This window comes from Eucyclogobius newberryi, unplaced genomic scaffold (genome assembly GCF_026437365.1).
Source record: "Eucyclogobius newberryi isolate DKJ021-1_F unplaced genomic scaffold, fEucNew1.0.hap1 SCAF_20, whole genome shotgun sequence".
NCBI classification, from domain to species: domain Eukaryota; kingdom Metazoa; phylum Chordata; class Actinopteri; order Gobiiformes; family Gobiidae; genus Eucyclogobius; species Eucyclogobius newberryi.
The window spans coordinates 4,923,286-4,947,219 of NW_027315835.1; the positions used below are offsets into that span (position 1 = coordinate 4,923,286).

General features: G+C 42.1%; 1 protein-coding gene across 1 annotated transcript in view; it reads right to left on the bottom strand.

Moving 5' to 3' along the window:
• The window catches only part of adamts14 (ADAM metallopeptidase with thrombospondin type 1 motif, 14), a 208,427-nt gene that overhangs the window by 129,621 nt on the left and 54,872 nt on the right, over positions 1 to 23,934 (bottom strand). The window lies entirely within an intron of this gene.

Below are 23,934 nucleotides of genomic sequence, written 5' to 3' on the forward strand. Positions count from 1 at the left end.
CAATACTTCAGTTATACACAGTACTTCAGTTGTACACAGGACTTCAGTTGTACACAATACTTCAGTTGTACAGAGTACTTCAGTTATACACAGTACTTCAGTTATACACAGTACCTCAGTTGTACACAGTACTTCAATTGTACACAGGACTTCAGTTGTACACAGTACTTCAGTTGTACGCAGTACTTCAGTTGTAAGCAGTACTTCAGTTGTACACAGTACTTCAGTTGTACACAGTACTTCAGTTGTACACTGTACATCAGTTGTGCACAGTACTTCAATTGTACACAGTACTTCAGTTGTACACAATACTTCAGTTGTACACAATACTTCAGTTGTGCACAGTACTTCAGTTGCACACAGTACTTCAGTTGTACACAGTACTTCAGTTGTACACAATACTTCAGTTGTACACAGTACTTCAGTTGTACACAGTACTTCAGTTGTACACAGTACATCAGTTGTGCACAGTACTTCAATTGTACACAGTACTTCAGTTGTGCACAGTACTTCAGTTGTACACAGTACTTCAGTTGTACACAATACTTCAGTTGTACACAGTACTTCAGTTGTACACAGTACTTCAGTTGTAAGCAGCACTACACAATACTTCAGTTGTACACAATACTTCAGTTGTACACAATACTTCAGCACTGAAGTACTGTGTACAACTGAAGTACTGTGCACAACTGAAGTACTGTGTACAACTGGTACACAGTACTTCAGTTGTACACAATACTTCAGTTGTACACAGTACTTCAGTTGTACACAGTACTTCAGTTGTACACAGTACTTCAGTTGTAAGCAGTACTTCAGTTGTACACAGTACTTCAGTTGTACACAATACTTCAGTTGTACACAATACTTCAGTTGTACACAGTACTTCAGTTGTACACAGTACTTCAGTTGTAAGCAGTACTTCAGTTGTACACAGTACTTCAGTTGTAAGCAGTACTTCAGTTGTACACAGTACTTCAGTTGTAAGCAGTACTTCAGTTGTACACAGTACTTCAGTTGTAAGCAGTACTTCAGTTGTACACAGTACATCAGTTGTGCACAGTACTTCAATTGTACACAGTACTTCAGTTGTACACAGTACTTCAGTTGTACACAGTACTTCAGTTGTACACAATACTTCAGTTGTACACAATACTTCAGTTATACACAGTACTTCAGTTGTACACAGGACTTCAGTTGTACACAATACTTCAGTTGTACAGAGTACTTCAGTTATACACAGTACTTCAGTTATACACAGTACTTCAGTTGTACACAGTACTTCAATTGTACACAGGACTTCAGTTGTACACAGTACTTCAGTTGTACGCAGTACTTCAGTTGTAAGCAGTACTTCAGTTGTACACAGTACTTCAGTTGTACACAGTACTTCAGTTGTACACAGTACATCAGTTGTGCACAGTACTTCAATTGTACACAGTACTTCAGTTGTACACAATACTTCAGTTGTACACAATACTTCAGTTGTGCACAGTACTTCAGTTGTACACAGTACTTCAGTTGTACACAGTACTTCAGTTGTACACAGTACTTCAGTTGTAAGCAGTACTTCAGTTGTACACAGTACTTCAGTTGTAAGCAGTACTTCAGTTGTACACAGTACTTCAGTTGTAAGCAGTACTTCAGTTGTACACAGTACTTCAGTTGTAAGCAGTACTTCAGTTGTACACAGCACTTCAGTTGTAAGCAGTACTTCAGTTGTACACAGTACTTCAGTTGTAAGCAGTACTTCAGTTGTACACAGTACTTCAGTTGTAAGCAGTACTTCAGTTGTACACAGTACTTCAGTTGTACACAGTACTTCAGTTGTACACAGTACATCAGTTGTGCACAGTACTTCAATTGTACACAGTACTTCAGTTGTACACAGTACTTCAGTTGTACACAGTACTTCAGTTGTACACAATACTTCAGTTGTACACAATACTTCAGTTATACACAGTACTTCAGTTGTACACAGGACTTCAGTTGTACACAATACTTCAGTTGTACAGAGTACTTCAGTTATACACAGTACTTCAGTTATACACAGTACCTCAGTTGTACACAGTACTTCAATTGTACACAGGACTTCAGTTGTACACAGTACTTCAGTTGTACGCAGTACTTCAGTTGTAAGCAGTACTTCAGTTGTACACAGTACTTCAGTTGTACACAGTACTTCAGTTGTACACTGTACATCAGTTGTGCACAGTACTTCAATTGTACACAGTACTTCAGTTGTACACAATACTTCAGTTGTACACAATACTTCAGTTGTGCACAGTACTTCAGTTGCACACAGTACTTCAGCTGTACACAGTACTTCAGTTGTACACAATACTTCAGTTGTACACAGTACTTCAGTTGTACACAGTACTTCAGTTGTACACAGTACATCAGTTGTGCACAGTACTTCAATTGTACACAGTACTTCAGTTGTGCACAGTACTTCAGTTGTACACAGTACTTCAGTTGTACACAATACTTCAGTTGTACACAGTACTTCAGTTGTACACAGTACTTCAGTTGTAAGCAGCACTACACAATACTTCAGTTGTACACAATACTTCAGTTGTACACAATACTTCAGCACTGAAGTACTGTGTACAACTGAAGTACTGTGCACAACTGAAGTACTGTGTACAACTGGTACACAGTACTTCAGTTGTACACAATACTTCAGTTGTACACAGTACTTCAGTTGTACACAGTACTTCAGTTGTACACAGTACTTCAGTTGTAAGCAGTACTTCAGTTGTACACAGTACTTCAGTTGTACACAATACTTCAGTTGTACACAATACTTCAGTTGTACACAGTACTTCAGTTGTACACAGTACTTCAGTTGTAAGCAGTACTTCAGTTGTACACAGTACTTCAGTTGTAAGCAGTACTTCAGTTGTACACAGTACTTCAGTTGTAAGCAGTACTTCAGTTGTACACAGTACTTCAGTTGTACACAGTACTTCAGTTGTACACAATACTTCAGTTGTACACAATACTTCAGTTATACACAGTACTTCAGTTGTACACAGGACTTCAGTTGTACACAATACTTCAGTTGTACAGAGTACTTCAGTTATACACAGTACTTCAGTTATACACAGTACTTCAGTTGTACACAGTACTTCAATTGTACACAGGACTTCAGTTGTACACAGTACTTCAGTTGTACGCAGTACTTCAGTTGTAAGCAGTACTTCAGTTGTACACAGTACTTCAGTTGTACACAGTACTTCAGTTGTACACAGTACATCAGTTGTGCACAGTACTTCAATTGTACACAGTACTTCAGTTGTACACAATACTTCAGTTGTACACAATACTTCAGTTGTGCACAGTACTTCAGTTGTACACAGTACTTCAGTTGTACACAGTACTTCAGTTGTACACAGTACTTCAGTTGTACACAGTACTTCAGTTGTACACAATACTTCAGTTGTACACAATACTTCAGTTGTGCACAGTACTTCAGTTGTACACAGTACTTCAGTTGTACACAATACTTCAGTTGTACACAGTACTTCAGTTGTACACAGTACTTCAGTTGTAAGCAGCACTACACAATACTTCAGTTGTACACAATACTTCAGTTGTACACAATACTTCAGCACTGAAGTACTGTGTACAACTGAAGTACTGTGCACAACTGAAGTACTGTGTACAACTGGTACACAGTACTTCAGTTGTACACAATACTTCAGTTGTACACAGTACTTCAGTTGTACACAGTACTTCAGTTGTACACAGTACTTCAGTTGTAAGCAGTACTTCAGTTGTACACAGTACTTCAGTTGTACACAATACTTCAGTTGTACACAGTACTTCAGTTGTACACAGTACTTCAGTTGTAAGCAGTACTACACAATACTTCAGTTGTACACAATACTTCAGTTGTACACAATACTTCAGCACTGAAGTACTGTGCACAACTGAAGTACTGTGTACACAGTACTTCAGTTGTGCACAGTACTTCAGTTGTACACAGTACTTCAGTTGTACACAGCACTTCAGTTGTACACAATACTTCAGTTGTACACAATACTTCAGTTGTACACAGTACTTCAGTTGTACACAGTACTTCAGTTGTAAGCAGTACTTCAGTTGTACACAGTACTTCAGTTGTAAGCAGTACTTCAGTTGTACACAGTACTTCAGTTGTAAGCAGTACTTCAGTTGTACACAGTACTTCAGTTGTAAGCAGTACTTCAGTTGTACACAGTACTTCAGTTGTAAGCAGTACTTAAGTTGTACACAGTACTTCAGTTGTAAGGAGTACTTCAGTTGTACACAGTACTTCAGTTGTAAGCAGTACTTCAGTTGTACACAGTACTTCAGTTGTAAGCAGTACTTCAGTTGTACACAGTACTTCAGTTGTACACAGTACTTCAGTTGTACACAGTACATCAGTTGTGCACAGTACTTCAATTGTACACAGTACTTCAGTTGTACACAGTACTTCAGTTGTACACAGTACTTCTGTTGTACACAATACTTCAGTTGTACACAATACTTCAGCTATACACAGTACTTCAGTTGTACACAGGACTTCAGTTGTACACAATACTTCAGTTGTACAGAGTACTTCAGTTATACACAGTACTTCAGTTATACACAGTACTTCAGTTGTACACAGTACTTCAATTGTACACAATACTTCAGTTGTACACAGTACTTCAGTTGTGCACAGTACTTCAGTTGTACACAGTACTTCAGTTGTACACAGCACTTCAGTTGTACACAATACTTCAGTTGTACACAATACTTCAGTTGTACACAGTACTTCAGTTGTACACAGTACTTCAGTTGTAAGCAGTACTTCAGTTGTACACAGTACTTCAGTTGTAAGCAGTACTTCAGTTGTACACAGTACTTCAGTTGTAAGCAGTACTTCAGTTGTGCACAGTACTTCAATTGTACACAGTACTTCAGTTGTACACAATACTTCAGTTGTACACAATACTTCAGTTATACACAGTACTTCAGTTGTACACAGGACTTCAGTTGTACACAATACTTCAGTTGTACACAGTACTTCAGTTATACACAGTACTTCAGTTATACACAGTACTTCAGTTGTACACAGTATTTCAATTGTACACAGGACTTCAGTTGTACACAATACTTCAGTTGTACGCAGTACTTCAGTTGTAAGCAATACTTCAGTTGTACACAGTACTTCAGTTGTACACAGTACTTCAGTTGTACACAGTACTTCAGTTGTACACAGTACTTCAGTTGTGCACAGTACTTCAATTGTACACAGTACTTCAGTTGTACACAATACTTCAGTTGTACACAATACTTCAGTTATACACAGTACTTCAGTTGTACACAGGACTTCAGTTGTACACAATACTTCAGTTGTACACAGTACTTCAGTTATACACAGTACTTCAGTTATACACAGTACTTCAGTTGTACACAGTACTTCAATTGTACACAGGACTTCAGTTGTACACAATACTTCAGTTGTACGCAGTACTTCAGTTGTAAGCAGTACTTCAGTTGTACACAGTACTTCAGTTGTACACAATACTTCAGTTGTACACAGTACTTCAGTAATACACAATACTTCAGTTGTGCACAGTACTTCAATTGTACACAGTACTTCAGTTGTACACAATACTTCAGTTGTACACAATACTTCAGTTGTGCACAGTACTTCAGTTGTACACAGTACTTCAGTTGTACACAATACTTCAGTTGTACACAGTACTTCAGTTGTACACAGTACTTCAGTTGTAAGCAGTACTACACAATACTTCAGTTGTACACAATACTTCAGTTGTACACAATACTTCAGCACTGAAGTACTGTGCACAACTGAAGTACTGTGTACACAGTACTTCAGTTGTGCACAGTACTTCAGTTGTACACAGTACTTCAGTTGTACACAGCACTTCAGTTGTACACAATACTTCAGTTGTACACAATACTTCAGTTGTACACAGTACTTCAGTTGTACACAGTACTTCAGTTGTAAGCAGTACTTCAGTTGTACACAGTACTTCAGTTGTAAGCAGTACTTCAGTTGTACACAGTACTTCAGTTGTAAGCAGTACTTCAGTTGTACACAGTACTTCAGTTGTAAGCAGTACTTCAGTTGTACACAGTACTTCAGTTGTACACAGTACTTCAGTTGTACACAGCACTTCAGTTGTAAGCAGTACTTCAGTTGTACACAGTACTTCAGTTGTAAGCAGTACTTCAGTTGTACACAGTACTTCAGTTGTAAGCAGTACTTCAGTTGTACACAGTACTTCAGTTGTACACAGTACTTCAGTTGTACACAGTACATCAGTTGTGCACAGTACTTCAATTGTACACAGTACTTCAGTTGTACACAGTACTTCAGTTGTACACAGTACTTCAGTTGTACACAATACTTCAGTTGTACACAATACTTCAGTTATACACAGTACTTCAGTTGTACACAGGACTTCAGTTGTACATAATACTTCAGTTGTACAGAGTACTTCAGTTATACACAGTACTTCAGTTATACACAGTACTTCAGTTGTACACAGTACTTCAATTGTACACAGGACTTCAGTTGTACACAGTACTTCAGTTGTACGCAGTACTTCAGTTGTACACAGTACTTCAGTTGTACACAGTACTTCAGTTGTAAGCAGCACTACACAATACTTCAGTTGTACACAATACTTCAGTTGTACACAATACTTCAGCACTGAAGTACTGTGTACAACTGAAGTACTGTGCACAACTGAAGTACTGTGTACAACTGGTACACAGTACTTCAGTTGTACACAATACTTCAGTTGTACACAGTACTTCAGTTGTACACAGTACTTCAGTTGTACACAGTACTTCAGTTGTAAGCAGTACTTCAGTTGTACACAGTACTTCAGTTGTACACAATACTTCAGTTGTACACAGTACTTCAGTTGTACACAGTACTTCAGTTGTAAGCAGTACTACACAATACTTCAGTTGTACACAATACTTCAGTTGTACACAATACTTCAGCACTGAAGTACTGTGCACAACTGAAGTACTGTGTACACAGTACTTCAGTTGTGCACAGTACTTCAGTTGTACACAGTACTTCAGTTGTACACAGCACTTCAGTTGTACACAATACTTCAGTTGTACACAATACTTCAGTTGTACACAGTACTTCAGTTGTACACAGTACTTCAGTTGTAAGCAGTACTTCAGTTGTACACAGTACTTCAGTTGTAAGCAGTACTTCAGTTGTACACAGTACTTCAGTTGTAAGCAGTACTTCAGTTGTACACAGTACTTCAGTTGTAAGCAGTACTTCAGTTGTACACAGTACTTCAGTTGTAAGCAGTACTTAAGTTGTACACAGTACTTCAGTTGTAAGGAGTACTTCAGTTGTACACAGTACTTCAGTTGTAAGCAGTACTTCAGTTGTACACAGTACTTCAGTTGTAAGCAGTACTTCAGTTGTACACAGTACTTCAGTTGTACACAGTACTTCAGTTGTACACAGTACATCAGTTGTGCACAGTACTTCAATTGTACACAGTACTTCAGTTGTACACAGTACTTCAGTTGTACACAGTACTTCTGTTGTACACAATACTTCAGTTGTACACAATACTTCAGCTATACACAGTACTTCAGTTGTACACAGGACTTCAGTTGTACACAATACTTCAGTTGTACAGAGTACTTCAGTTATACACAGTACTTCAGTTATACACAGTACTTCAGTTGTACACAGTACTTCAATTGTACACAATACTTCAGTTGTACACAGTACTTCAGTTGTGCACAGTACTTCAGTTGTACACAGTACTTCAGTTGTACACAGCACTTCAGTTGTACACAATACTTCAGTTGTACACAATACTTCAGTTGTACACAGTACTTCAGTTGTACACAGTACTTCAGTTGTAAGCAGTACTTCAGTTGTACACAGTACTTCAGTTGTAAGCAGTACTTCAGTTGTACACAGTACTTCAGTTGTAAGCAGTACTTCAGTTGTGCACAGTACTTCAATTGTACACAGTACTTCAGTTGTACACAATACTTCAGTTGTACACAATACTTCAGTTATACACAGTACTTCAGTTGTACACAGGACTTCAGTTGTACACAATACTTCAGTTGTACACAGTACTTCAGTTATACACAGTACTTCAGTTATACACAGTACTTCAGTTGTACACAGTATTTCAATTGTACACAGGACTTCAGTTGTACACAATACTTCAGTTGTACGCAGTACTTCAGTTGTAAGCAATACTTCAGTTGTACACAGTACTTCAGTTGTACACAGTACTTCAGTTGTACACAGTACTTCAGTTGTGCACAGTACTTCAATTGTACACAGTACTTCAGTTGTACACAATACTTCAGTTGTACACAATACTTCAGTTATACACAGTACTTCAGTTGTACACAGGACTTCAGTTGTACACAATACTTCAGTTGTACACAGTACTTCAGTTATACACAGTACTTCAGTTATACACAGTACTTCAGTTGTACACAGTACTTCAATTGTACACAGGACTTCAGTTGTACACAATACTTCAGTTGTACGCAGTACTTCAGTTGTAAGCAGTACTTCAGTTGTACACAGTACTTCAGTTGTACACAATACTTCAGTTGTACACAGTACTTCAGTAATACACAATACTTCAGTTGTGCACAGTACTTCAATTGTACACAGTACTTCAGTTGTACACAATACTTCAGTTGTACACAATACTTCAGTTGTGCACAGTACTTCAGTTGTACACAGTACTTCAGTTGTACACAATACTTCAGTTGTACACAGTACTTCAGTTGTACACAGTACTTCAGTTGTAAGCAGTACTACACAATACTTCAGTTGTACACAATACTTCAGTTGTACACAATACTTCAGCACTGAAGTACTGTGCACAACTGAAGTACTGTGTACACAGTACTTCAGTTGTGCACAGTACTTCAGTTGTACACAGTACTTCAGTTGTACACAGCACTTCAGTTGTACACAATACTTCAGTTGTACACAATACTTCAGTTGTACACAGTACTTCAGTTGTACACAGTACTTCAGTTGTAAGCAGTACTTCAGTTGTACACAGTACTTCAGTTGTAAGCAGTACTTCAGTTGTACACAGTACTTCAGTTGTAAGCAGTACTTCAGTTGTACACAGTACTTCAGTTGTAAGCAGTACTTCAGTTGTACACAGTACTTCAGTTGTACACAGTACTTCAGTTGTACACAGCACTTCAGTTGTAAGCAGTACTTCAGTTGTACACAGTACTTCAGTTGTAAGCAGTACTTCAGTTGTACACAGTACTTCAGTTGTAAGCAGTACTTCAGTTGTACACAGTACTTCAGTTGTACACAGTACTTCAGTTGTACACAGTACATCAGTTGTGCACAGTACTTCAATTGTACACAGTACTTCAGTTGTACACAGTACTTCAGTTGTACACAGTACTTCAGTTGTACACAATACTTCAGTTGTACACAATACTTCAGTTATACACAGTACTTCAGTTGTACACAGGACTTCAGTTGTACATAATACTTCAGTTGTACAGAGTACTTCAGTTATACACAGTACTTCAGTTATACACAGTACTTCAGTTGTACACAGTACTTCAATTGTACACAGGACTTCAGTTGTACACAGTACTTCAGTTGTACGCAGTACTTCAGTTGTAAGCAGTACTTCAGTTGTACACAGTACTTCAGTTGTACACAGTACTTCAGTTGTACACAGTACATCAGTTGTGCACAGTACTTCAATTGTACACAGTACTTCAGTTGTACACAATACTTCAGTTGTACACAATACTTCAGTTGTGCACAGTACTTCAGTTGTACACAGTACTTCAGTTGTACACAGTACTTCAGTTGTACACAATACTTCAGTTGTACACAGTACTTCAGTTGTACACAGTACTTCAGTTGTAAGCAGCACTACACAATACTTCAGTTGTACACAATACTTCAGTTGTACACAGTACTTCCGTTGTACACAATACTTCAGTTGTGCACAGTACTTCAATTGTACACAGTACTTCAGTTGTACACAATACTTCAGTTGTACACAATACTTCAGTTGTGCACAGTACTTCAGTTGTACACAGTACTTCAGTTGTACACAATACTTCAGTTGTACACAGTACTTCAGTTGTACACAGTACTTCAGTTGTAAGCAGCACTACACAATACTTCAGTTGTACACAATACTTCAGTTGTACACAATACTTCAGCACTGAAGTACTGTGTACAACTGAAGTACTGTGCACAACTGAAGTACTGTGTACACAGTACTTCAGTTGTGCACAGTACTTCAGTTGTACACAGTACTTCAGTTGTACACAGTACTTCAGCTGTACACAGTACTTCAGTTGTAAGCAGTACTTCAGTTGTACACAGTACTTCAGTTGTACACAATACTTCAGTTGTACACAGTACTTCAGTTGTACACAGTACTTCAGTTGTAAGCAGTACTACACAATACTTCAGTTGTACACAGTACTTCAGTTGTACACAGTACTTCAGTTGTAAGCAGTACTACACAATACTTCAGTTGTACACAGTACTTCAGTTGTACACAATACTTCAGTTGTACACAGTACTTCAGTTGTACAAAGTACTTCAGTTGTAAGCAGTACTACACAATACTTCAGTTGTACACAGTACTTCAGTTGTACACAATACTTCAGTTGTACACAATACTTCAGTTGTGCACAGTACTTCAGTTGTACACAGTACTTCAGTTGTGCACAGTACTTCAGTTGTACACAGTACTTCAGTTGTACACAGTACTACACAATACTTCAGTTGTACACAATACTTCAGTTGTACACAATACTTCAGCACTGAAGTACTGTGTACAACTGAAGTACTGTGCACAACTGAAGTACTGTGTACAACTGGTACACAGTACTTCAGTTGTACACAATACTTCAGTTGTACACAGTACTTCAGTTGTACACAGTACTTCAGTTGTACACAGTACTTCAGTTGTAAGCAGTACTTCAGTTGTACACAGTACTTCAGTTGTACACAATACTTCAGTTGTACACAGTACTTCAGTTGTACACAGTACTTCAGTTGTAAGCAGTACCACACAATACTTCAGTTGTACACAATACTTCAGTTGTACACAATACTTCAGTTGTACACAGTACTTCAGTTGTACACAGTACTTCAGTTGTAAGCAGTACTTCAGTTGTACACAGTACTTCAGTTGTAAGCAGTACTTCAGTTGTACACAGTACTTCAGTTGTAAGCAGTACTTCAGTTGTACACAGTACTTCAGTTTTAAGCAGTACTTCAGTTGTACACAGTACTTCAGTTGTAAGCAGTACTTCAGTTGTACACAGCACTTCAGTTGTACACAATACTTCAGTTGTACACAATACTTCAGTTGTACACAGTACTTCAGTTGTACACAGTACTTCAGTTGTACACAGTACTTCAGTTGTACACAGTACTTCAGTTGCACACAGTACTTCAGTTGTACACAGTACTTCAGTTGTACACAGTACTTCAGTTGTAAGCAGTACTTCAGTTGTACACAATACTTCAGTTGTAAGCAGTACTTCAGTTGTACACAGTACTTCAGTTGTAAGCAGTACTTCAGTTGTACACAGTACTTCAGTTGTAAGCAGTACTTCAGTTGTACACAGTACTTCAGTTGTAAGCAGTACTTCAGTTGTACACAGTACTTCAGTTGTAAGCAGTACTTCAGTTGTACACAGTACTTGAGTTGTAAGCAGTACTTCAGTTGTACACAGTACTTCAGTTGTAAGCAGTACTTCCGTTGTACACAGTACTTCAGTTGTAAGCAGTACTTCAGTTGTACACAGTACTTCAGTTGTAAGCAGTACTTCAGTTGTACACAGTACTTCAGTTGTACACAGTACTTCAGTTGTACACAGTACTTCAGTTGTACACAGTACTTCAGTTGTAAGCAGTACTTCAGTTGTAAGCAGTACTTCAGTTGTACACAGTACTTCAGTTGTAAGCAGTACTTCAGTTGTAAGCAGTACTTCAGTTGTAAGCAGTACTTCAGTTGTACACAGTACTTCAGTCACTGCGCAGTAAAAAACATCCTTTAAAAAAACAAATGAGTTTTTCAATAGATTTAGGCTTTTTACATCAACTTTTCACCAAATAAAGGTCGACATTTGTCGACTGAAGGATTCTGGGTAAAAAGTGTGTTATGGACGAAAATCCAATAATAATCATTATTTTTTGACATTTTGATTTAATAACTTCCACCGTCTTTGCCTTATTTTTCTAAAAGTACAAGTAAAAGTTACTTCAGTTACTCCACAACAGTTACTCCACAGCAGTTACTCCACGACAGTTACTCCACAACAGTTACTCCACAGCAGTTACTCCACAACAGTTACTCCACGACAGTTACTCCACAACAGTTACTACAACAGTTACTCCACGACAGTTACTCCACGACAGTTACTCCACAACAGTTACTCCACAACAGTTACTCCACAACAGTTACTCCACGACAGTTACTCCACGACAGTTAGTCCACAACAGTTACTTCTTGACAGTTACTCCACAACAGTTACTCCACAACAGTTACTCCACAACAGTTACTCCACGACTGTTACTCCACGACAGTTACTCCGCAACAGTTACTCCGCGACAGTTACTCCACAACAGTTACTCAACAACAGTTACTCCACAACAGTTACTCCACAACAGTTACTCCACAGCAGTTACTCCACGACAGTTACTCCACAACAGTTACTCCACAACAGTTACTCCACAACAGTTACTCCACGACAGTTACTCCACAACAGTTACTCCACAAGTTACTCCACAACAGTTACTCCACGACAGTTACTCCACGACAGTTACTCCACGACAGTTACTCCACGACAGTTACTCCACGACAGTTACTCCACAACAGTTACTCCACAGCAGTTACTCCACAACAGTTACTCCACGACAGTTACGCCACGACAGTTACTCCACAACAGTTACTCCACGACAGTTACTCCACATCAGTTACTCCACGACAGTTACTCCACAACAGTTACTCCACAACAGTTACTCCACAACAGTTACTCCACGACAGTTACTCCACGACAGTTAGTCCACGACAGTTACTCCACGACAGTTACTCCACAACAGTTACTCCACAACAGTTACTCCACAACAGTTACTCCACGACAGTTACTCCACAACAGTTACTCCACGAAAGTTACTCCACAACAGTTACTCCACAACAGTTACTCCACGACAGTTACTCCACAACAGTTACTCCACAACAGTTACTCCACAACAGTTACTCCACAGCAGTTACTCCACAACAGATACTCCACAACAGTTACTCCACAGCAGTTACTCCACAGCAGTTACTCCACAACAGTTACTCCACAACAGTTACTCCACAGCAGTTACTCCACAGCAGTTACTCCACGACAGTTACTCCACAACAGTTACTCCATAACAGTTACTCCACAGCAGTTACTCCACGACAGTTACTCCACGACAGTTACTCCACGACAGTTACTCCACAACAGTTACTCCACGAAAGTTACTCCACGACAGTTACTCCACGACAGTTACTCCACAACAGTAACTGTCGTGGAGTAACACGACAGTTACTCCACGACAGTTACTCCACAGCAGTTACTCCACGACAGTTACTCCATGACAGTTACTCCATGACAGTTACTCCACAACAGTTACTCCACGAAAGTTACTCCACGACAGTTACTCCACGACAGTTACTCCACAACAGTAACTGTCGTGGAGTAACACGACAGTTACTCCACGACAGTTACTCCACAGCAGTTACTCCACGACAGTTACTCCACGACAGTTACTCCACGACAGTTACTCCGCAACAGTTACTCCGCAACAGTTACTCCGCGACAGTTACTCCACAACAGTAACTCCACAACAGTTACTCCACAGCAGTTACTCCACAACAGTTACTCCACAGCAGTTACTCCACGACAGTTACTCCACAACAGTTACTCCACAACAGTTACTCCACGACAGTTACTCCACGACAGTTACTCCACGACAGTTACTCCACAACAGTTACTTCACGACAGTTACTCCACAACAGTTACTCCACGACAGTTACTCCACAACAGTTACTCCACAACAGTTACTCCACAACAGTTACTCCACAACAGTTACTCCACAACAGTTACTCCACGACAGTTACTCCACAACAGTTACTCCACAACAGTTACTCCACAACAGTTACTCCACGACAGTTACTCCACAACAGTTACTCCACAGCAGTTACTCCACAACAGTTACTCCACGACAGTTACTCCACGACAGTTACTCCACAAGTTACTCCACGACAGTTACTCCACGACAGTTACTCCACAGCAGTTACTCCACAACAGTTACTCCACAGCAGTTACTCCACAACAGTTACTCCACAACAGTTACTCCACGACAGTTACTCCACAGCAGTTACTCCACAACAGTTACTCCACAACAGTTACTCCACAACAGTTACTCCACAACAGTTACTCCACGACAGTTACTCCACAAGTTACTCCACAACAGTTACTCCACAACAGTTACTCCACAGCAGTTACTCCAAGACAGTTACTCCACAACAGTTACTCCACAACAGTTACTCCACGACAGTTACGCCACGACAGTTACTCCACACCAGTTATTCCACGACAGTTACTCCACAACAGTTACTCCACGACAGTTATGCCACGACAGTTACTCCACAACAATTACTCCACGACAGTTACTCCACATCAGTTACTCCACGACAGTTACTCCACAACAGTTACTCCACAACAGTTACTCCACAACAGTTACTCCACAACAGTTACTCCACGACAGTTACTCCACGAGAGTTAGTCCACAACAGTTACTCCACGACAGTTACTCCACAACAGTTACTCCACAACAGTTACTCCACAACAGTTACTCCACGACAGTTACTCCACAACAGTTACTCCACGAAAGTTACTCCACAACAGTTACTCCACAACAGTTACTCCACGACAGTTACTCCACAACAGTTACTCCACAACAGTTACTCCACAACAGTTACTCCACAGCAGTTACTCCACAACAGATACTCCACAACAGTTACTCCACAGCAGTTACTCCACAGCAGTTACTCCACAACAGTTACTCCACAACAGTTACTCCACAGCAGTTACTCCACAGCAGTTACTCCACGACAGTTACTCCACAACAGTTACTCCACAACAGTTACTCCACAGCAGTTACTCCACGACAGTTACTCCACGACAGTTACTCCACGACAGTTACTCCACCACAGTTACTCCACAACAGTTACTCCACAGCAGTTACTCCACAACAGTTACTCCACGACAGTTACTCCACAACAGTTACTCCACGACTGTTACTCCACGACTGTTACTCCACAACAGTTACTCCACAACACGACAGTTACTCCACAACAGTTACTCCACAACAGTTACTCCACAACAGTTACTCCACAGCAGTTACTCCACGACAGTTACTCCACAACAGTTACTCCACAACAGTTACTCCACGACAGTTACTCCACGACAGTTACTCCACAACAGTTACTCCACGAAAGTTACTCCACGACAGTTACTCCACGACAGTTACTCCACAACAGTAACTGTCGTGGAGTAACACGACAGTTACTCCACGACAGTTACTCCACAGCAGTTACTCCACGACAGTTACTCCATGACAGTTACTCCATGACAGTTACTCCACAACAGTTACTCCACGAAAGTTACTCCACGACAGTTACTCCACGACAGTTACTCCACAACAGTAACTGTCGTGGAGTAACACGACAGTTACTCCACGACAGTTACTCCACAGCAGTTACTCCACGACAGTTACTCCACGACAGTTACTCCACGACAGTTACTCCGCAACAGTTACTCCGCAACAGTTACTCCGCGACAGTTACTCCACAACAGTAACTCCACAACAGTTACTCCACAGCAGTTACTCCACAACAGTTACTCCACAGCAGTTACTCCACGACAGTTACTCCACAACAGTTACTCCACGACAGTTACTCCACGACAGTTACTCCACGACAGTTACTCCACGACAGTTACTCCACAACAGTTACTCCACGACAGTTACTCCACAACAGTTACTCCACGACAGTTACTCCACAACAGTTACTCCACAACAGTTACTCCACAACAGTTACTCCACGACAGTTACTCCACGACAGTTAGTCCACAACAGTTACTTCTTGACAGTTACTCCACAACAGTTACTCCACAACAGTTACTCCACAACAGTTACTCCACGACAGTTACTCCACAACAGTTACTCCACGAAAGTTACTCCACAACAGTTACTCCACAACAGTTACTCCACGACAGTTACTCCACAACAGTTACTCCACAACAGTTACTCCACAACAGTTACTCCACAGCAGTTACTCCACAACAGATACTCCACAACAGTTACTCCACAGCAGTTACTCCACAGCAGTTACTCCACAACAGTTACTCCACAGCAGTTACTCCACAGCAGTTACTCCACGACAGTTACTCCACAACAGTTACTCCACAACAGTTACTCCACAGCAGTTACTCCACGACAGTTACTCCACGACAGTTACTCCACGACAGTTACTCCACCACAGTTACTCCACAACAGTTACTCCACAGCAGTTACTCCACGACAGTTACTCCACAACAGTTACTCCACGACTGTTACTCCACGACTGTTACTCCACAACAGTTACTCCACAACACGACAGTTACTCCACAACAGTTACTCCACAACAGTTACTCCACAACAGTTACTCCACAGCAGTTACTCCACGACAGTTACTCCACAACAGTTACTCCACAACAGTTACTCCACGACAGTTACTCCACGACAGTTACTCCACAACAGTTACTCCACGAAAGTTACTCCACGACAGTTACTCCACGACAGTTACTCCACAACAGTAACTGTCGTGGAGTAACACGACAGTTACTCCACGACAGTTACTCCACAGCAGTTACTCCACGACAGTTACTCCATGACAGTTACTCCATGACAGTTACTCCACAACAGTTACTCCACGAAAGTTACTCCACGACAGTTACTCCACGACAGTTACTCCACAACAGTAACTGTCGTGGAGTAACACGACAGTTACTCCACGACAGTTACTCCACAGCAGTTACTCCACGACAGTTACTCCACGACAGTTACTCCACGACAGTTACTCCGCAACAGTTACTCCGCAACAGTTACTCCGCGACAGTTACTCCACAACAGTAACTCCACAACAGTTACTCCACAGCAGTTACTCCACAACAGTTACTCCACAGCAGTTACTCCACGACAGTTACTCCACAACAGTTACTCCACAACAGTTAGTCCACGACAGTTACTCCACGACAGTTACTCCACGACAGTTACTCCACAACAGTTACTCCACGACAGTTACTCCACAACAGTTACTCCACGACAGTTACTCCACAACAGTTACTCCACAACAGTTACTCCACAACAGTTACTCCACGACAGTTACTCCACGACAGTTAGTCCACAACAGTTACTTCTTGACAGTTACTCCACAACAGTTACTCCACAACAGTTACTCCACAACAGTTACTCCACGACAGTTACTCCACAACAGTTACTCCACGAAAGTTACTCCACAACAGTTACTCCACGACAGTTACTCCACAACAGTTACTCCACAACAGTTACTCCACGACAGTTACTCCACAGCAGTTACTCCACGACAGTTACTCCATGACAGTTACTCCATGACAGTTACTCCACAACAGTTACTCCACGAAAGTTACTCCACGACAGTTACTCCACGACAGTTACTCCACAACAGTAACTGTCGTGGAGTAACACGACAGTTACTCCACGACAGTTACTCCACAGCAGTTACTCCACGACAGTTACTCCACGACAGTTACTCCACGACAGTTACTCCGCAACAGTTACTCCGCAACAGTTACTCCGCGACAGTTACTCCACAACAGTAACTCCACAACAGTTACTCCACAGCAGTTACTCCACAACAGTTACTCCACAGCAGTTACTCCACGACAGTTACTCCACAACAGTTACTCCACAACAGTTACTCCACGACAGTTACTCCACGACAGTTACTCCACGACAGTTACTCCACAACAGTTACTTCACGACAGTTACTCCACAACAGTTACTCCACGACAGTTACTCCACAACAGTTACTCCACAACAGTTACTCCACAACAGTTACTCCACAACAGTTACTCCACAACAGTTACTCCACAGCAGTTACTCCACGACAGTTACTCCACAACAGTTACTCCACAACAGTTACTCCACAACAGTTACTCCACGACAGTTACTCCACAACAGTTACTCCACAGCAGTTACTCCACAACAGTTACTCCACGACAGTTACTCCACGACAGTTACTCCACAAGTTACTCCACGACAGTTACTCCACGACAGTTACTCCACAGCAGTTACTCCACAACAGTTACTCCACAGCAGTTACTCCACAACAGTTACTCCACAACAGTTACTCCACGACAGTTACTCCACAGCAGTTACTCCACAACAGTTACTCCACAACAGTTACTCCACAACAGTTACTCCACGACAGTTACTCCACAAGTTACTCCACAACAGTTACTCCACAACAGTTACTCCACAGCAGTTACTCCAAGACAGTTACTCCACAACAGTTACTCCACAACAGTTACTCCACGACAGTTACGCCACGACAGTTACTCCACACCAGTTATTCCACGACAGTTACTCCACAACAGTTACTCCACGACAGTTATGCCACGACAGTTACTCCACAACAATTACTCCACGACAGTTACTCCACATCAGTTACTCCACGACAGTTACTCCACAACAGTTACTCCACAACAGTTACTCCACAACAGTTACTCCACAACAGTTACTCCACGACAGTTACTCCACGAGAGTTAGTCCACAACAGTTACTCCACGACAGTTACTCCACAACAGTTACTCCACAACAGTTACTCCACAACAGTTACTCCACGACAGTTACTCCACAACAGTTACTCCACGAAAGTTACTCCACAACAGTTACTCCACAACAGTTACTCCACGACAGTTACTCCACAACAGTTACTCCACAACAGTTACTCCACAACAGTTACTCCACAGCAGTTACTCCACAACAGATACTCCACAACAGTTACTCCACAGCAGTTACTCCACAGCAGTTACTCCACAACAGTTACTCCACAACAGTTACTCCACAGCAGTTACTCCACAGCAGTTACTCCACGACAGTTACTCCACAACAGTTACTCCACAACAGTTACTCCACAGCAGTTACTCCACGACAGTTACTCCACGACAGTTACTCCACGACAGTTACTCCACCACAGTTACTCCACAACAGTTACTCCACAGCAGTTACTCCACAACAGTTACTCCACGACAGTTACTCCACAACAGTTACTCCACGACTGTTACTCCACGACTGTTACTCCACAACAGTTACTCCACAACACGACAGTTACTCCACAACAGTTACTCCACAACAGTTACTCCACAACAGTTACTCCACAGCAGTTACTCCACGACAGTTACTCCACAACAGTTACTCCACAACAGTTACTCCACGACAGTTACTCCACGACAGTTACTCCACAACAGTTACTCCACGACTGTTACTCCACGACTGTTACTCCACAACAGTTACTCCACAACACGACAGTTACTCCACGACAGTTACTCCACAACAGTTACTACAACAGTTACTCCACGACAGTTACTCCACGACAGTTACTCCACAACAGTTACTCCACAACAGTTACTCCACGACAGTTACTCCACGACAGTTACTCCACGACAGTTACTCCACAACAGTTACTCCACAACAGTTACTCCACGACAGTTACTCCACAGCAGTTACTCCACGACAGTTACTCCACAACAGTTACTCCACAGCAGTTACTCCACAACAGTTACTCCACGACAGTTACTCCACAACAGTTACTACAACAGTTACTCCACGACAGTTACTCCACGACAGTTACTCCACAACAGTTACTCCACAACAGTTACTCCACAACAGTTACTCCACGACAGTTACTCCACGACAGTTAGTCCACAACAGTTACTTCTTGACAGTTACTCCACAACAGTTACTCCACAACAGTTACTCCACAACAGTTACTCCACGACTGTTACTCCACGACAGTTACTCCGCAACAGTTACTCCGCGACAGTTACTCCGCAACAGTTACTCAACAACAGTTACTCCACAACAGTTACTCCACAACAGTTACTCCACAGCAGTTACTCCACGACAGTTACTCCACAACAGTTACTCCACAACAGTTACTCCACAACAGTTACTCCACGACAGTTACTCCACAACAGTTACTCCACAAGTTACTCCACAACAGTTACTCCACGACAGTTACTCCACGACAGTTACTCCACGACAGTTACTCCACGACAGTTACTCCACGACAGTTACTCCACAACAGTTACTCCACAGCAGTTACTCCACAACAGTTACTCCACGACAGTTACGCCACGACAGTTACTCCACAGCAGTTACTCCACGACAGTTACTCCATGACAGTTACTCCATGACAGTTACTCCACAACAGTTACTCCACGAAAGTTACTCCACGACAGTTACTCCACGACAGTTACTCCACAACAGTAACTGTCGTGGAGTAACACGACAGTTACTCCACGACAGTTACTCCACAGCAGTTACTCCACGACAGTTACTCCACGACAGTTACTCCACGACAGTTACTCCGCAACAGTTACTCCGCAACAGTTACTCCGCGACAGTTACTCCACAACAGTAACTCCACAACAGTTACTCCACAGCAGTTACTCCACAACAGTTACTCCACAGCAGTTACTCCACGACAGTTACTCCACAACAGTTACTCCACAACAGTTACTCCACGACAGTTACTCCACGACAGTTACTCCACGACAGTTACTCCACAACAGTTACTTCACGACAGTTACTCCACAACAGTTACTCCACGACAGTTACTCCACAACAGTTACTCCACAACAGTTACTCCACAACAGTTACTCCACAACAGTTACTCCACAGCAGTTACTCCACGACAGTTACTCCACAACAGTTACTCCACAACAGTTACTCCACAACAGTTACTCCACGACAGTTACTCCACAACAGTTACTCCACAGCAGTTACTCCACAACAGTTACTCCACGACAGTTACTCCACGACAGTTACTCCACAAGTTACTCCACGACAGTTACTCCACGACAGTTACTCCACAGCAGTTACTCCACAACAGTTACTCCACAGCAGTTACTCCACAACAGTTACTCCACAACAGTTACTCCACGACAGTTACTCCACAGCAGTTACTCCACAACAGTTACTCCACAACAGTTACTCCACAACAGTTACTCCACAACAGTTACTCCACGACAGTTACTCCACAAGTTACTCCACAACAGTTACTCCACAACAGTTACTCCACAGCAGTTACTCCAAGACAGTTACTCCACAACAGTTACTCCACAACAGTTACTCCACGACAGTTACGCCACGACAGTTACTCCACACCAGTTATTCCACGACAGTTACTCCACAACAGTTACTCCACGACAGTTATGCCACGACAGTTACTCCACAACAATTACTCCACGACAGTTACTCCACATCAGTTACTCCACGACAGTTACTCCACAACAGTTACTCCACAACAGTTACTCCACAACAGTTACTCCACAACAGTTACTCCACGACAGTTACTCCACGAGAGTTAGTCCACAACAGTTACTCCACGACAGTTACTCCACAACAGTTACTCCACAACAGTTACTCCACAACAGTTACTCCACGACAGTTACTCCACAACAGTTACTCCACGAAAGTTACTCCACAACAGTTACTCCACAACAGTTACTCCACGACAGTTACTCCACAACAGTTACTCCACAACAGTTACTCCACAACAGTTACTCCACAGCAGTTACTCCACAACAGATACTCCACAACAGTTACTCCACAGCAGTTACTCCACAGCAGTTACTCCACAACAGTTACTCCACAACAGTTACTCCACAGCAGTTACTCCACAGCAGTTACTCCACGACAGTTACTCCACAACAGTTACTCCACAACAGTTACTCCACAGCAGTTACTCCACGACAGTTACTCCACGACAGTTACTCCACGACAGTTACTCCACCACAGTTACTCCACAACAGTTACTCCACAGCAGTTACTCCACAACAGTTACTCCACGACAGTTACTCCACAACAGTTACTCCACGACTGTTACTCCACGACTGTTACTCCACAACAGTTACTCCACAACACGACAGTTACTCCACAACAGTTACTCCACAACAGTTACTCCACAACAGTTACTCCACAGCAGTTACTCCACGACAGTTACTCCACAACAGTTACTCCACAACAGTTACTCCACGACAGTTACTCCACGACAGTTACTCCACAACAGTTACTCCACGAAAGTTACTCCACGACAGTTACTCCACGACAGTTACTCCACAACAGTAACTGTCGTGGAGTAACACGACAGTTACTCCACGACAGTTACTCCACAGCAGTTACTCCACGACAGTTACTCCATGACAGTTACTCCATGACAGTTACTCCACAACAGTTACTCCACGAAAGTTACTCCACGACAGTTACTCCACGACAGTTACTCCACAACAGTAACTGTCGTGGAGTAACACGACAGTTACTCCACGACAGTTACTCCACAGCAGTTACTCCACGACAGTTACTCCACGACAGTTACTCCACGACAGTTACTCCGCAACAGTTACTCCGCAACAGTTACTCCGCGACAGTTACTCCACAACAGTAACTCCACAACAGTTACTCCACAGCAGTTACTCCACAACAGTTACTCCACAGCAGTTACTCCACGACAGTTACTCCACAACAGTTACTCCACGACAGTTACTCCACGACAGTTACTCCACGACAGTTACTCCACGACAGTTACTCCACAACAGTTACTCCACGACAGTTACTCCACAACAGTTACTCCACGACAGTTACTCCACAACAGTTACTCCACAACAGTTACTCCACAACAGTTACTCCACGACAGTTACTCCACGACAGTTAGTCCACAACAGTTACTTCTTGACAGTTACTCCACAACAGTTACTCCACAACAGTTACTCCACAACAGTTACTCCACGACAGTTACTCCACAACAGTTACTCCACGAAAGTTACTCCACAACAGTTACTCCACAACAGTTACTCCACGACAGTTACTCCACAACAGTTACTCCACAACAGTTACTCCACAACAGTTACTCCACAGCAGTTACTCCACAACAGATACTCCACAACAGTTACTCCACAGCAGTTACTCCACAGCAGTTACTCCACAACAGTTACTCCACAGCAGTTACTCCACAGCAGTTACTCCACGACAGTTACTCCACAACAGTTACTCCACAACAGTTACTCCACAGCAGTTACTCCACGACAGTTACTCCACGACAGTTACTCCACGACAGTTACTCCACCACAGTTACTCCACAACAGTTACTCCACAGCAGTTACTCCACGACAGTTACTCCACAACAGTTACTCCACGACTGTTACTCCACGACTGTTACTCCACAACAGTTACTCCACAACACGACAGTTACTCCACAACAGTTACTCCACAACAGTTACTCCACAACAGTTACTCCACAGCAGTTACTCCACGACAGTTACTCCACAACAGTTACTCCACAACAGTTACTCCACGACAGTTACTCCACGACAGTTACTCCACAACAGTTACTCCACGAAAGTTACTCCACGACAGTTACTCCACGACAGTTACTCCACAACAGTAACTGTCGTGGAGTAACACGACAGTTACTCCACGACAGTTACTCCACAGCAGTTACTCCACGACAGTTACTCCATGACAGTTACTCCATGACAGTTACTCCACAACAGTTACTCCACGAAAGTTACTCCACGACAGTT